The sequence below is a fragment of the Penaeus monodon genome, chromosome 14 (assembly GCF_015228065.2).
Source record: "Penaeus monodon isolate SGIC_2016 chromosome 14, NSTDA_Pmon_1, whole genome shotgun sequence".
Taxonomy (NCBI): domain Eukaryota; kingdom Metazoa; phylum Arthropoda; class Malacostraca; order Decapoda; family Penaeidae; genus Penaeus; species Penaeus monodon.
Genome location: NC_051399.1, coordinates 51,143,292 through 51,158,344, shown reverse-complemented (window position 1 = coordinate 51,158,344; position 15,053 = coordinate 51,143,292). Strand labels below are relative to the sequence as shown.

The 15,053-nt window shown below is 32.6% G+C and overlaps 3 non-coding genes and 2 pseudogenes across 3 annotated transcripts; 3 read left to right on the top strand and 2 right to left on the bottom strand.

Moving 5' to 3' along the window:
- The first annotated feature begins 694 nt into the window (after window positions 1-694).
- Window positions 695-897, top strand: LOC119581374. Its single transcript, XR_005229517.1, has one exon. It is a non-coding gene; the product is annotated as a small nucleolar RNA U3 (small nucleolar RNA).
- Window positions 898-3,080: 2,183 nt separating this feature from the next.
- Window positions 3,081-3,241, top strand: LOC119581327. Its single transcript, XR_005229477.1, has one exon. It is a non-coding gene; the product is annotated as a U1 spliceosomal RNA (small nuclear RNA).
- Window positions 3,242-7,093: 3,852 nt separating this feature from the next.
- Window positions 7,094-7,212, bottom strand: LOC119581299 (annotated as a pseudogene).
- A 2,202-nt stretch (window positions 7,213-9,414) lies between these two features.
- On the top strand, window positions 9,415-9,533 carry LOC119581442. Its single transcript, XR_005229568.1, has one exon. It is a non-coding gene; the product is annotated as a 5S ribosomal RNA (ribosomal RNA).
- A 2,511-nt stretch (window positions 9,534-12,044) lies between these two features.
- LOC119581457 lies at window positions 12,045-12,163 on the bottom strand (annotated as a pseudogene).
- Window positions 12,164-15,053: the final 2,890 nt, after the last annotated feature.

Here is a 15,053-nt window from a genome sequence, read left to right as displayed (position 1 = left end):
AATGTGCACCTTGAATTTCACTGTAGATGCATTGGAATAGGTAACATTTAAAATATGCATTCAGTGTTCATATAGTTTAATTTAGTCTTTGTGCCACGTTATTTGATAAGTATATATATGTCTTATTATTTTAAACTGTATAGTATATACATTACGTTCCCCTCTATATATTACTGTTTACCATTTCATCAAATAAACGTAGACAATGAAAATATTTTTAAATAGGCAAACTACGTCCACATAGTACATCATACATATACCAACATATGATTAACAGTTTTAAAGATTTATGAAGTTTTTGATTCCCGTATTAGATTATCTTATAGTACCTAGTAATATGCACCTTTAATTTGATTGGATATGCATTGGAATAGGCAATAGGAAGATATATCCTTCATATAGTTTAGTATAGTCCCTGTGCCGCGTTATTTGATATGTATAAATGTTTTTGTTTTGTTTTGTTTGTTTTAAACTATGTATAGAATATGCCTTAAGTTTCCATCTATATTTTGTTGTATACCATTTCATCAAATAGTTGTAGATTATATAAATATTTTTTTAATGGGTAAAGTATGTCCACATATTACATTATACGTATACGTATACGTAACATAATGAAGGTGTGAAAGTCCGGTGTATTAGAAGAAAGTCTTCAGTAAAATGCAGGCAGTGAGTGAATTTAGAAGGGGAAAGCATGATCATACTTTATAGGATCACTTCTATAGTGCGATTGCCGGGTTTCTCGCCAAGATTCTCGGAATATTTTCAACCATGATGAGGACTGTTAGTGTAATCCTCTGAGCGGGAAGCGGCTCTCAAGTGTTTGCTTGAGAGTTTTGATGACCGTTCTGACTCGGTTTCCCGATGTTGAGGGGAGGGTCACACAGGCTGAGTGGTTGAATATCAGTCCACAAGAAGTATTCTTAAACTTTTGAGAACTCCTGACAAGGAGAAAAAAATCCTATATATATAAATTAATGTGAGCTCTCTGCTTCGAGGAATTCAAAATCTAAAACCGAGTGCCTGTAACTGAAGTATCTCTGCTTATAATTACTGTAAATAGTTTCATGATTTCAAATGTTTAAACCAAATTTTCTTTCCTTTTTTCGATACTATTACATTTACCAGTACAGGCAGAACTATTACATATCATAATTATGCTTTGTCAACTATTGATGCCATTATCAGAAATGCCACTGCCACAACCACTGTTTAGTGTTTCTTACTATTTCAAATAGTAATTACCCTCTAGAGTTGTGTTGTGTAATTCACAAAGTGTATATTTAAGGGTGTTTCTATTTCTGTATAAAAATTATATAAAAATGCGTTACTTCATCTCGTGCACTTAAAAGTTTGTAGAGGCATAGATGTCTCATGGAATGAGAAGGCATGCAGGTCTTTCACACATTTACGGTGATAGTAACATTATTGATTACACAAAATCGTCAACTATTTCACATATTTCATCAGTTAATATCTTCCCAGAGACAGTTCTGTAGATCAATCCTTGAGGTATTACAATACCTCCGATCCACGGCTAAGGTAAAGGAAGACCCTAGTAAATTTCCAATTCTCAGACTTCATTTTAATATCGCATGGTTTTAGAAGAAAATAATATCCAAGTTGAACTGTACTACTGCACCGATCTCCGGCAACGAAGAAGCAAATCTGTAAAGCGTCAGCCTTTTGCGGAAGCCTTTTTAATACTAGCTATTTAGAGAGGAGCCTATAAATTATATAATTACTTGATATCTTCCTCAGAGAGATTGGACCAATTACAATGTAATTTCTATGAAAACTATTGTAGATTATGGTTCTGGTGATTTGTGGGCAGAGAGGTTTCAGGTCATCCTTGTATTTACACTTCTAGATAAAAATGTGTTAAATATATGTTTCTATTTTACACTTGACATGCACTGTAGATGAAGTGAAGGTGTCGTAGAGTAGAAAAGATATGTTATTTACAGACACCCAATTTGATATGATCTTAATATTATTGAAAATATACCTTTGACACCAGAGTTCGTGTATAATTTATTAGTGTATATCTTGATTATAAGTAGAGCAATCAGGAGGTACTAGAGACCCAGTTTGACATTGTTAATTTTTTATCAGAAATAGTGCATCAAGCATATAATATAATTGTAAAACGTTTATACAAGGTTTTGATTAAATCGTCGGAGGGAGTGATCAGGTTTGGAGGGTCTGTATTACCTGTTGCTGGATTTTAAGCAGTTTTATAACCTCAACGGACTTCAAAGTACATGTAGCAAATACCCTTAGCTTCTCACAAAACCTCGTTATTAACACATACAAACGTCCGCCCGCCCCCCGCACATGCAAGGTCTATATAAGGTGTATATAGACCTTTCACACATGTCCGTATACTTATGCACGCCGCACTTAAAGCCATGCACATGCATAAACATACGGTTTGTGAGTATTATATATATATATATATATATATATATATATTATATTATATATATCATAATATATATAACACACACACACACACACACACATATATATATATATATATATATATATATATATATATATATATATATATATATAGATATATATATAATGTATGTGTACATACGTAATTTTACATAATAGCAAACGTTCACAGAATGTTTACGCAAGTAAAACTTTAAAATTGCCGTAGCGTAATATAATTAAAATCTGAATGGCGTATACCGCAGTGTCCATTAAAATCATCTGAATATTACATATATGCGAACATGTGTATCCAACTGTATTAATGGGTGTACAGTTACGAACATTGCTAAAAAAAAAAAAAAAAAAAAAAAAAAAATAAGGGTATGCTAAAGTCGTTAGTATAAATGAATACACAAAAATCTTATTCTACGATATGTAATGGACAGTTTCAAATTTAATGCCTTGCAAGTGAACGTTTCTGTTTCTAACCCAAGTTTTAAAAAGGATTATAAGTGTGATTCACTAGAAGTTTCTTGGGAAAACTAAAGTCAAAGTTGATATTTGTATAAAGTGTTGTAGAGCGCGTAGGGTTTTCAGTATGGGTGAGCGTGGGTCGGCGCGTGGGTCTGTGAAGCATACTTACCTGGCACAGGAGATACCGTGATCACGAAGGCGGTTCTCCCAGGGCGAGGCACACCATTGCACTCCGGTGGTGCTGACCCTTGCGATTAACCCAAATGTGGTTAACTCGAGTGCGCAATTTTTGTTAGTGGGGACTGCGTTCGCGCTATCCCCCTTATAACATTTCACTTTTACAGAAGTGTTCTAGGTCCACCTGTCCACCAAGTCAGGTCTTTAATGTTTTTGATTGCATTTATTTCGTTAGTTTGTCAAACCAGCCCATTAGGAATTTTACAGATAAAATGTTCGAGGATATTTATGTATTTCGTAAATGTTTTAAAATCTCGAAATGCAGAAGAAAATCTCATTTCAATAGCATGGTAGTCTGCACTGGAATCAAGAAAGCATCTTACCATTCTTTTAAGCTATATGCAAGGTTATTGGGCTATATTATAGGTAATTTGAAGGGTAATCCCTTTCATTGCCATTTCACGATAAATTAGGTCAGAAGAAAGCAAAACTCTCTCTCTCTCTCTCTCTCTCTCTCTCTCTCTCTCTCTATATATATATATATATATATATATATATATATATATATTCAGGTTTTCCTTATTTAGGCAGTTCCTCTCCTTAGTTCAATATGATCCTTAGATGAGTGGGCATTTCTCCAGGATAATTATATATTCACAGGACACATTTCACCAATATATTTACAATTTGTACGAGATAAACAAAAAGTGCATCCTCAAAAAAAAAAAAAAAAAAAAAAAAAAAAAAAAAAAAAAAAAACAGCAAAAGAACATTTGGATTGGTCCAGGCTGTGTATTCTGATAAAGCTTGTTTGCTTGAGAGAGAGATCCGAGTTCAGAAATTGTCTGCCCTCTTGGAAAGGTACTCGAATGTTCAATATTCGATTCACTTTCATAAAGGAAAAGTGGAGACTGAAAAAGGTTTGAGACCTCCATTAACATAGTTATACTATAATATATACACTAGATATATCATTCATCAAAATGAAACAAGTATTATAATATGCCAATACATTGGCAGTACTCTCATATGGTGTGTTTGGGCACGGAGCTTGGAGCTAAGTGAAGGTCGTGCTGAATGGGTCACCGACCTTGCTTTGGTCGCGGGAACGGTACCAAGGAACTCGTACACACGCACACACGCGCACAAACATACACGAAAGCATCGAAAGAAAATGTGTTGGTAATATCTAGTTAGGGAAAACCACACTAACCCTGGACAATATATATATACATATATATACATTCACATATATATACACACACACTGTAATACAAAGAATCGGTCTTTTAAAGATTGCCATGTAAGTGTATCGATGTACTATTTTTTCGTTACATTTTAAGAGAAACACTAGCGATACCGATAAAACGATACAGACATTGAATCGCTAAAGGGATACAGATACCAACACGAAATCATTAATCGATACATGTTTCACGATACTGCCCATCTCTGACTAAAATGACAATATAATCATGATAATATCAGTGATCCTGGTGATGATATCATTGATGATAATTTATAAAATAAAGAGAAGTAATGATAATAAACATAATTGTAATCCCACAGTTAATAATCAGAAAATAAATGGTGATCATGGGAAGAAAAAATATAATGGTTATCATGGCCATGTAACTCATGATATCAGTAATTACGACAACAATGATCATGATGACAATTATAACAAAATCAATCACGGATAGGGAAGACTTAGATTATTGTGCCTTAATGCTGTGGACATGTTTATTAGCTTTCTGTGTGACTTACCTTAATATGTAATGATAATAAACATAATTGTAATCCCACAGTTAATAATCAGAAAATAAATGGTGATCATGGGAAGAAAAAATATAATGGTTATCATGGCCATGTAACTCATGATATCAGTAATTACGACAACAATGATCATGATGACAATTATAACAAAATCAATCACGGATAGGGAAGACTTAGATTATTGTGCCTTAATGCTGTGGACATGTTTATTAGCTTTCTGTGTGACTTACCTTAATATGTTGTTTCCTAATGTGCAAGTTATTGTATGGAATATTTTCATTTACTATATCTACATTTGTTTTATCTTGCCTAACGTGGTTGTTTTTTATTTATTATTATTATTATTATTATTATTATTATTTTTATTTTTTTTTTCTGTAATCTGGTAGGACGAGAAATGTTTTCAATGTGATATGATCGTTGGCAAAGAAACTTTAACATTAACCATTTTTCTGTCATTTCTCACGTTTTTTCATACATCTTAATACAATATATTTTTTACCGTCAAACTTCCTCACCATGACATTCTGTCATATCACTGAGATCTCCACAATGTATGCAACAATAACAACCGACCACTATCGGCAATATAGGAAATTCTAACTCAGTTGTCACCATTCTTATACACTTGTCTTTTATAAATTTTCTAGACGTTCAGCTCTGTAGCGAATGTAGGGTGTACAAGTAATGCATAAGAATTTGGGTAAAATTATATTGTGTATGATTATAAATGCTTTATACACATGCAACTGTACCGTCATAATAAGTAGGAAAAGCTAAACGATATAGCTAATCAAAAGCAGAAATGCTGATTATTAATAAATCTTAAATCTTGAGTGCTTTGTCTGTTTGTCTGTCTGTCCGTCTATGTTTGTCTGTCTGCCTGTTATATATATATATATATATATATATATATATATATATATATATATATATATATATATATATATTTAATTGTTATAGTGTTGCTATTTTTGTTGGTATTGTCATTATTATTAGTTGTTTTGTTTGTATCATGATTATTATTTGTCATTATCATCACCATTATTAGTATCTTTTAGCATACGGTTATTGCTGCTATCAACATCATCATTATAATTGTAATCATGATGCTACTATACTGAATGTAAATCATAATCATGACAACATCAATGATACTTGTGATATTACGAATGATAATAAAAAAGGCAGTAATTGTAATCCTACCCAAAATTATGCTAATTAGTGAATTATTAAGTAGATTAAATAAATATGGAAATAATAATCGTGATCATGGCCAGCTTAATTATATCAGTAATTACGATAATGATGATCCTAACGACAATTATGGCAAAACCAATTAAAGACAGAGAAGACTTTGATTATTGTGTATCATTGTCGTAGACATGTTTTTCAAAAATCTAACTGTTACTACGTTAGTATGCAATTTCTTGTGCATTTTTTTTCATATATTATTTTCTATATCTGGTTTATGTAGCATGCAGACTAGACCAAATGTGTTGTATGCGTGCGTTTCTGTTTGTTAACCTTATATAATTTACTGATTTTCATAGTTATCTACCAAAAAAAGACACGTCTGGTGTTCCCAGGCAGTCACCCATCCGAATACTTACTATCATTGGCGATTGAATTAGCAGTTTGTATATTTATGGCATATACATTTCAGTTTTCATTTGGGCTCACTGGTTACTAAGATCATACACAGACGACAGTCATTTTTTATCCTTTTCGGCCCTGGAAAACTAAACCAAAGCTTCAAATTGCTGCAAAATATCTTGCTAAAACTTATTCGTTTGTTTTTTTAAGACGTATCTTTATTACAAAAACTTATTCGTTTGTTTTTTAAGACTTATCTTTATTACAATAATTTTATACTTATTGTTCTTTTGTAGATATCATTACTAATATGATTATTACTAACGGAAGTAATCATTATTAGAACTTTAAGTAATTCTTCTTTGTAAAACTGCCGCAAAGGTTCTGTTTGGTATCAGAAAATTAATAATTTTTTTAGAATACAGAATTGCATTTCCCTTAGTTACCTCTATGAGTTACCCTATTCGTTTTCTGTGTATCCTTCTTCCTCTCTCCGGCGGTGATGAATTTTACTGTAATTCCTGTGGACTGAAGTATAGTTTCAATTGATTGCTTTATATAGATATAAGAATAACTACTAGAATTTGTTGTAAAATTGTATAACATATTAGCATATATAACAAAATACCAACAGCATCTGGTGTTCCCAGGCGTTCACCCATCCAAGTACTGACCAGACCCAACGTTGCTTAACTTCGCTGATCAGACGAGAAGCGGTGCTTTCAACGTGGTACAGGGCCGGATTAGGTGTGTGAGAAGCCTGGGGCCCAGTTGGAATGGAGGCCCCTTTCCACTTTTCCTATAACATATACCGCGGACTAGTAACCTTCGACCTTAACAAGCTACTATAGGCCTACTATTTAATGTGTCAGGAAAGCAAAAAGGTATTAAATAAAGACTAGTTTTTCAATGATATAATACATTTAATATGTAATAAAGGTACATGGTATGTAATTAATAAAGAACACAAAATTTACATTTAAAAAAATTACAGAAATATAATTAACAGAAAATTTACATCATATTGGTCATTTTTTACACCTTTATAGTCCGGAGGCCCCCTCTTGGTGGGTGGTCCTGGGTCCGGGCCCCTTTGCCCCCCCCCCCCCCTTAATCCGGCCCTGACGTGGTATGATCGTTGGCGTACATTTCATGATCATTAAACCACATTTATGTCAGAGCTTACACGTTTTTCATGCATAATTTAATAGAATGTATTTTTTTTTATTTGCATTAAACTTTATTGCCATTACATTCTAGCTATAACGGGTGTGTGAAGGGAAACACATTACCAACCCATATAAGGTGAATCCAAACGAACGGTTTCACCAATTAATGTATATTGTACAATTCAGGAATATTGTTAACATACACAAAAGCTATGAATCAATAAAGGTACACATTAGATTTATATCATTATCACCATCACTATTACCTTCTTGCTTATCACTATTCTCATTATAATGATACTAATGTTACTATATGATTAATGTAAATCCTAAATTATCGTATCAGTACTACTGATGATAAATTAACGATAATTTGAATGAAAATGAAATAGTAGGAATACAGATATTGTGATTATAATCCTACCACTAAAGGTAATAATTGGTGAGTTTTCAATTAAATAAAAATTTAAAGATAGTGATCATGGTAAGAAAAGCTAATAATCATTATGATTAGGTCATCTGATGATCGTAATATAATTGCAACAACCAGTTACAGATAGGGAAAATAGATTAAGGTCGTGCACATGTTCGCAAGCTTTTTGTCTGCCACTTATCCTAATATGTAGTTTCCTATTGTGGAAGATTTTGTTTAGAATAATAGCATTTAACATTTTGTATATCTGATTTATCTGGCGCGAAAGCTCACAAGAAGTGCATAGCATATTTAGCATGTATAATAAAATGACAGCGTCTGGTTTCCCAAGGCGGTCACCCATCCAAGTACTGAATAGACACTGTTCTTAATTTAGCTGATCGGACGAGAATCGGTGACTTCAACGTTGTATGACTGTTAGGGAAAGAAATAGCAATCTGCATTATTATGACAATGCCATCTATAGTCTTTGACTTTGCAGCAAATTCCTATTACTTGCCTTCCAGTTACACCAGTCACAAAAGCCGACCGGAAATATCACTTGGGTTCACTGGTTAATAAAGTCCTACACAGGGTTCACTGGGTAATACAATCATATACTGCTCTGGAAATCTACAAGGAAGGGTACAGAGCCAAAGCTGCTGCCTATTATATTTCTAAAACTTTAATCGAGAATATTTCTTAGATTGATTCATTATAATGATTTTGTTCTTATTGATGTTTTGTATACATCATTACTAATATGATTATTGATGTCACAATCATTATCACTTTACTTAACTTTAGTTATACCCTTATCCTTATTCTATTTAACCTTCTTTCTAATCCGATGCTGTTTACTTTTACAATTTCGTATAAATCAAAGTAGAATTTCAAGTTCTTTATACAAATATAAGAAGATCTGTTAAAATTGGCAAATAAATGCATAACATATTTAGTATATACAATAAAGTGCCAACAGCATCTGGTGTTCCCAGGCGATCATAAAGAAGATAAAGAAAATATATGATTTTTTTTCAAACAAAAATTTGCACAATAGGAAAGTACATCTTAAAAAGTGACATAAAGCTCGAAAACAACGGCAAAGAGCACAATAATAGTCTTCCTTGTCCGTAATTAGTTTTGAGATTATTAGTATTATGATCGGTTGGTGATTAATTTATATCAAGATCATTCTCTTTAATGTCATTCAAATATTAATATAACCATCATCATTTTGGGAAGCATAATCATGTCTTATTATCAGCATTAGTACTATTTAATCTTTAATTTCCGAATTATTATCAATAATAGTATCAACCTATGAGCACTGACAGAAAACTGGTTAATGTTCTGCATATTTATGCCAACGATCATACCACGTTGAAAGCACCGCTTCTCGTCCGATCAGCGAAGTTAAGCAACGTTGGGTCTGGTCAGTATTTGGATGGGTGACCGCCTGGGAACACCAGATGCTGTTGAAATTTTATTATATATGCGAAATATGTTATGCATTTCTGTGCCACCTTTCACTGCTCTTATATTTAAATAATCAGTAAAAATTATACCTCAAATAATACGAAATAAAGTAAAAGTCAAAATGTATGAGCACTTATAGAAAAATGGTTAATGCTTACGACATTTATGTTTACGATCATACCACGTTGAAATCACCGCTTCTCATTCGATCAGAGAAGAGAAGTTGTTATATATTCAAATGTGACTGGCATTTCGTAAGAGTTTGCAGCAACTTGCTTAAATGTGTATAAAGAAATTAATGGAAATAGCAAAACAGTCAGAGTAAATTTTCTCTCAAATTATTTAACTATTTCCTTACTTGCCATGCAGTAATAGCCGACTAATTAGGGAAGTAAACCTAATTTAGGGTCACTGTTCAAACAAGAATAGGAGTTGATTACTCATGCTGATTCTATATTCTACAGAGAAATCTGTTATGCTATAAACTATACGTAAGGGCAGCAACGAAAAGGAGGAAGAAAATGGAATCCATAGATATATAGTGAGAATAACTATTGCAAATTTATTGTCGCTTATAGTCCTTTCATCACCAATTTCTGCATTACCGTATACACTACAAAAATGACATAAAACTGTAATTGAACACAAAGCAAGTAACAAAACGCCAATAACATCTGGTGTTTCCAGGTGGTCACCCATCCAAGTACTGACCAGACCCACGTTGCTAAAATTCTTTACTCATAATTCCTTAATACATTAAAATATAATGTGTATTTTACTTTTGCATCAAACATCACTATCATGACATTCTAGTAAAAACATCAAGATCTGCTCCTGAATACATGCATCACAGTTGACTACTATTGGGAGTATTAGCAATTCTAACTCTGTTGTTACCATTACCATTCACCTACCGTAAGCCTTTTACTAATATCGAGCTATGCAACTCTGTAAGAAAAAAATGCCGCTATTGTGCTGCTATTGTTGTTATCAGTATTTTAGTTCTGTTTGCATTATTATGATTACTACTATTTTCATCATTGTTCTCACCATCATTAATATTGCTATTAGCATATGATGATTACTGCCATCAACATAATCATTCTTGTCATGATAATGGTAATAATGATGCTATAATGATTAATGTAAATCTTAATTAGCATTATCAATGACACTGATGATAATATTATTTATGATAATTTGAACAAAAAGTTCATAGTATTATTACTGATAGTAATAATCACTGAGGAAAAAATAAAGAGCGAGAGAGAGAAAGAAAGAAAGAGGGGCAAGACTAACCATAAGCAGAAATGCCGTTTATTATCGAATCTTGAATCTTATAACCTTTTTGCCGCTATTGTGCTGCAATTGTTGTTATTATCAGTACTTTTAGTTGTATCTGTAGTTTATCATTAGTATTATTATTCTTACTGTTATGATTATGGTAACAATGATACTTCTATAAGTCTTAATGTAAATCATAATGAAGGTCAGAACAATGATATTGATGATGATATTATTAATGATAATTTGAACGAAAAGTAAATAGCATTAATATTTTTAATAATGATTACCCTACCAATAATGATGGTAATTAGTACAAAATAAATATATTAAATAAATTATAGTAAACATGGCAAGAAATAAGCAATCATGGTGACCATGGCCATCTTATTCATCATATACGGATAGAGAAGGCTAGTAAATTATCGTGTCTCAATGTTATGAACATTTTTTTTTTTTTTTTTTTTTTAGATTTCTATTTGTCACTTTCCTTAATATGTAGTTTCCTATTGTGCAAGTTTTTGTTTGGAATGTTTGCACATAAAGTATTGTATACCTGCTTTATCTGGCGCGGAAACTCTCAAGATATGCATACATTTTAGCATGTATAATGAATAACAGCATCTGGTGTTCCCAAGCGTTCGCCCGTCATAGTACTGACCAGACCTATCCTTGATTTCGCTGATCGCTGAGCGGTGACTTCATCGTGGCTGTTAGCGAAAGAAATAGTAAATCTGTATAATAATGAAAATGTCCATCTAATAATGAAAATGTCCATCTACAGTTCAGCTCTCCTTTAGCCTTTGGCTTTGCAACAAATTCCTTCCAGTTACACCTACATTCATCAGTCACAGAAGCCGACCACTAAGGGAAATAAATCTCGCTTGGTTTCAATGGTTATCAAATCATACACAGACATTTTCAAAACTGCTGCCAAACATATTGCTAAAACTTGATCGTGAGTGTTTTCAATCATTTTATTCTTATTGGTTTTCTTTTATTTTTGTAAATATTGTTTCTAATATGATTATTAGTAACAAGCATTATCATTTTACTTTCGTTATTCCCCTATGCATTTTCTGTTTATCCTTATCTCTAAATTCGACAACGCCGAATTTTACTGTATTTCGTATTGATTGAAGAATAATTTTAGTATTTATCTTTATACGAATATACGAAGAGTTGTTAAAATGTGGTAAAAAATGCATATCATATTAGCATATATAATAAAATGCCAACAGCATCTGTTGTTCCCAGGCGGTCACCCATCCTAGTACTGACCAGACCCAACGTTGCTTAACTTAGCTGATCAGACGAGAAGCGGTGCTTTCAACATGGTATTATAGATGGCATAGATAAGCTAAACGTTTTCTCTCAGTGCTCATCATTTCTATATAATTGTCATCACAGAAATCAGCTTCATAATGTATACATCAATCACTGTCTAGCACTATCGGGAATATTGGCAATTTCAACTCTATTATCACCTTTATCTTGCACCTGCCATAAGCTTTTTACTAATTATCGAGCTTTACAACTCCGTAAAGAATGCAAGATGTACAAGTAATGCATAATAAATTGAATAAAATGAAATATGTTTTAAATGCAACTATATCTCTCGCACAGAGCTAAATGATATTGTTGTTATTATCAGTATTTTCAGTTGTATTTGTAGTGCTGTGTTATTACTAGTATTTTCATGTTTAATCTCACCATCATTATTATTGTTATTAGCATATGATGTTTGTTGCCATCAAAATAATCATTGTTGTCATGATAATGGTAATAATGATACTACTATAGTGATTATAATGATTAATGTAAATCATAATTAGGATATCAATGGTGATAAAATTATTGATGATAAAATTGAATAAAAAGTAGATAATATTAATGTTGATAATGTTTATAATTACCCTACCAATAACGATGATAATAGGTAAATTAATAATTCGATGAAGTTAATGATAGTAATTATAGTAAGAAATAAACAGTCATGGTGACCTTGGCCATCTTATATGATCATAACGATACTCACAGAAAAATCTATTACGGATAGGAAAGTAGATTATTGTGCCTCAATGTCATGGACATGCCTTAGGCATTTTCAGTGTCACTTATATTAATATGGTAGTTTCATTTTTTGCAAGTTTTTCTTTGGAATGTTTTCATATAAGATTTTCTATATCTCTTCTACCTGGTGCTGAGACAGGACCTATTATTGTGCTGCATACTTATGTTTGTACTTATTTGCCGCTTGGGGTAGTACGCTATACTAGCTCGCGGAGGGGAAAGCCGTAAAAGAACATGCACGAAGAATAACAAAATGTCAATAGCATCTAGTGTTCCTAGGCGGTCACCCATTCGAATACTGACCAAAATGAATGTTGCCACACTTTCGTGATCGGACGAGAAGCGGCATTTTCGACGTCACATCAATGAAATTTATTCTTCAATACATGCTTCGACCACAGCCAACCACTTAAGGGAGTAAAACCAATGGTGGTTCATGATTTACCATTTTTTTGTGTCTGCTACATTTCTATCAACATTTGATGTATCTGTATTGTTTTTGACAACTCTGGTTACCATCACTGATTCTAGTGGTATCATTATTACCATTATAATGGCAATGATGATAATGTTAATAGCAGCAGTAACCCTGTGCTATTACGAATAATAATTACGGTGACAATGGTCATGAAAATAATAACACTAATAATAATTATAATAATAGCAACACCATAATTAAAAAAAAAAAAGTTCAATTAGAATAAATACGATATGCTCTATCATTGAGCTTGTCCTGTTTACAATGACGGGAATGTACAAGTGATTTAGTTGCACGTATATACAGATTTATTATTACATACAATATTGTTTTACTTAACTTCTTAAGCGGTACTTGCAGGTGGATGAAAGTGATGGCAACTGATTTGAAATTACCAATACTCCCGATAATGGTCGGTTGTGACTGATGCATACGTGTGGAGCAGATTTTAGTCATATGACTGGGATATCACAGCAATGACGTTCAATGCAAAATTATATTAAAATGTATGAGCACTGATAGAAAACTGATTAATGCTTACGGTATTTATGTTAACGATCATACCACATTGAAAGCACTGCTTCTCTTCCGATCAGCTAAGTTAAGCAACGTTGAGTCTGGTCAGTATTTGGATGGGTGAATTGAATTGGTGATAATTTCCTCCGCCTTTTAGCACGACCTGTAACTTCATTTTACACACTAAAACTATGAATATTATTGTACATTATTATATTAATAAAATACTTAAAACTGTTACGGGTAGGGCATATTTTCAGGGTATTGCTAGCGAGGATCATGATAGCAAATGTCCGCGCGGTTTTGGTCACTATAGTTTAAAGAATCAATAGGTTTGTACTTTGAATTTAAAACCTAATCGTGACGTTATTAAAAGCTTTTTCTTCTTATTCGATTAATATTTTGCATAAGTTGGGAATATTTTTTCCAATCTGGAAATAACATTGCTTTTTCTGTGTCTACAAACTCGGGAAATTTCTCTGTGGGATTTTCTTTTCGTTTTTCTTTTCAAAGTTGAGAGTTACATCTGCAGGTTTGAATATCACAACTTATAAAAAAATATATTTTTGATGCTTTTTCATTTTGACATGAAAATAGAATTTGTTCGTTATTGTTTATTTTAAATATTAATGACAACTCAACTCTATGGCGTTGATGACGTTGTCATGACGTATTAATCCCATGATTGGTGGGATTAAGTAGCTCTTTCTGCACATGTGCAGGATTAAGATTAAGCTCAAAAGTAAAGTCTGTTGCGGAGGTGTATTAAATTTAATCCTGGACGCTGTCATTGCATATGTGCATTAGAGATCTGGCTTGAACTATAATACTGGATTAACTTTCATGGCGCGTACAGAAGAACGCTCATAAGCATTAGAGGGCGCACTTGAAACACTGTTAACAATGAACGAATTGTCAGGCAGCCAAAGGATTAATGCAGCTTGGTACTGAGCATTCTAATGGGTAAACACGAATGCAAAATGAGACGAAAGAAACCCAAATATTTCCGGCAAGGTCATATGATGAAGAAAGGGAAGCAGATTCAATCATGTTACTGGTCATAACAATGAGAGGAAAATAATAATAAAAAATAAGAAAGAGAAACGTGAAATCTCTTAACTACTGTTACTATTATTTTAGCATGTTTACAAAAAGGGCCCATCTGTTAATAGTG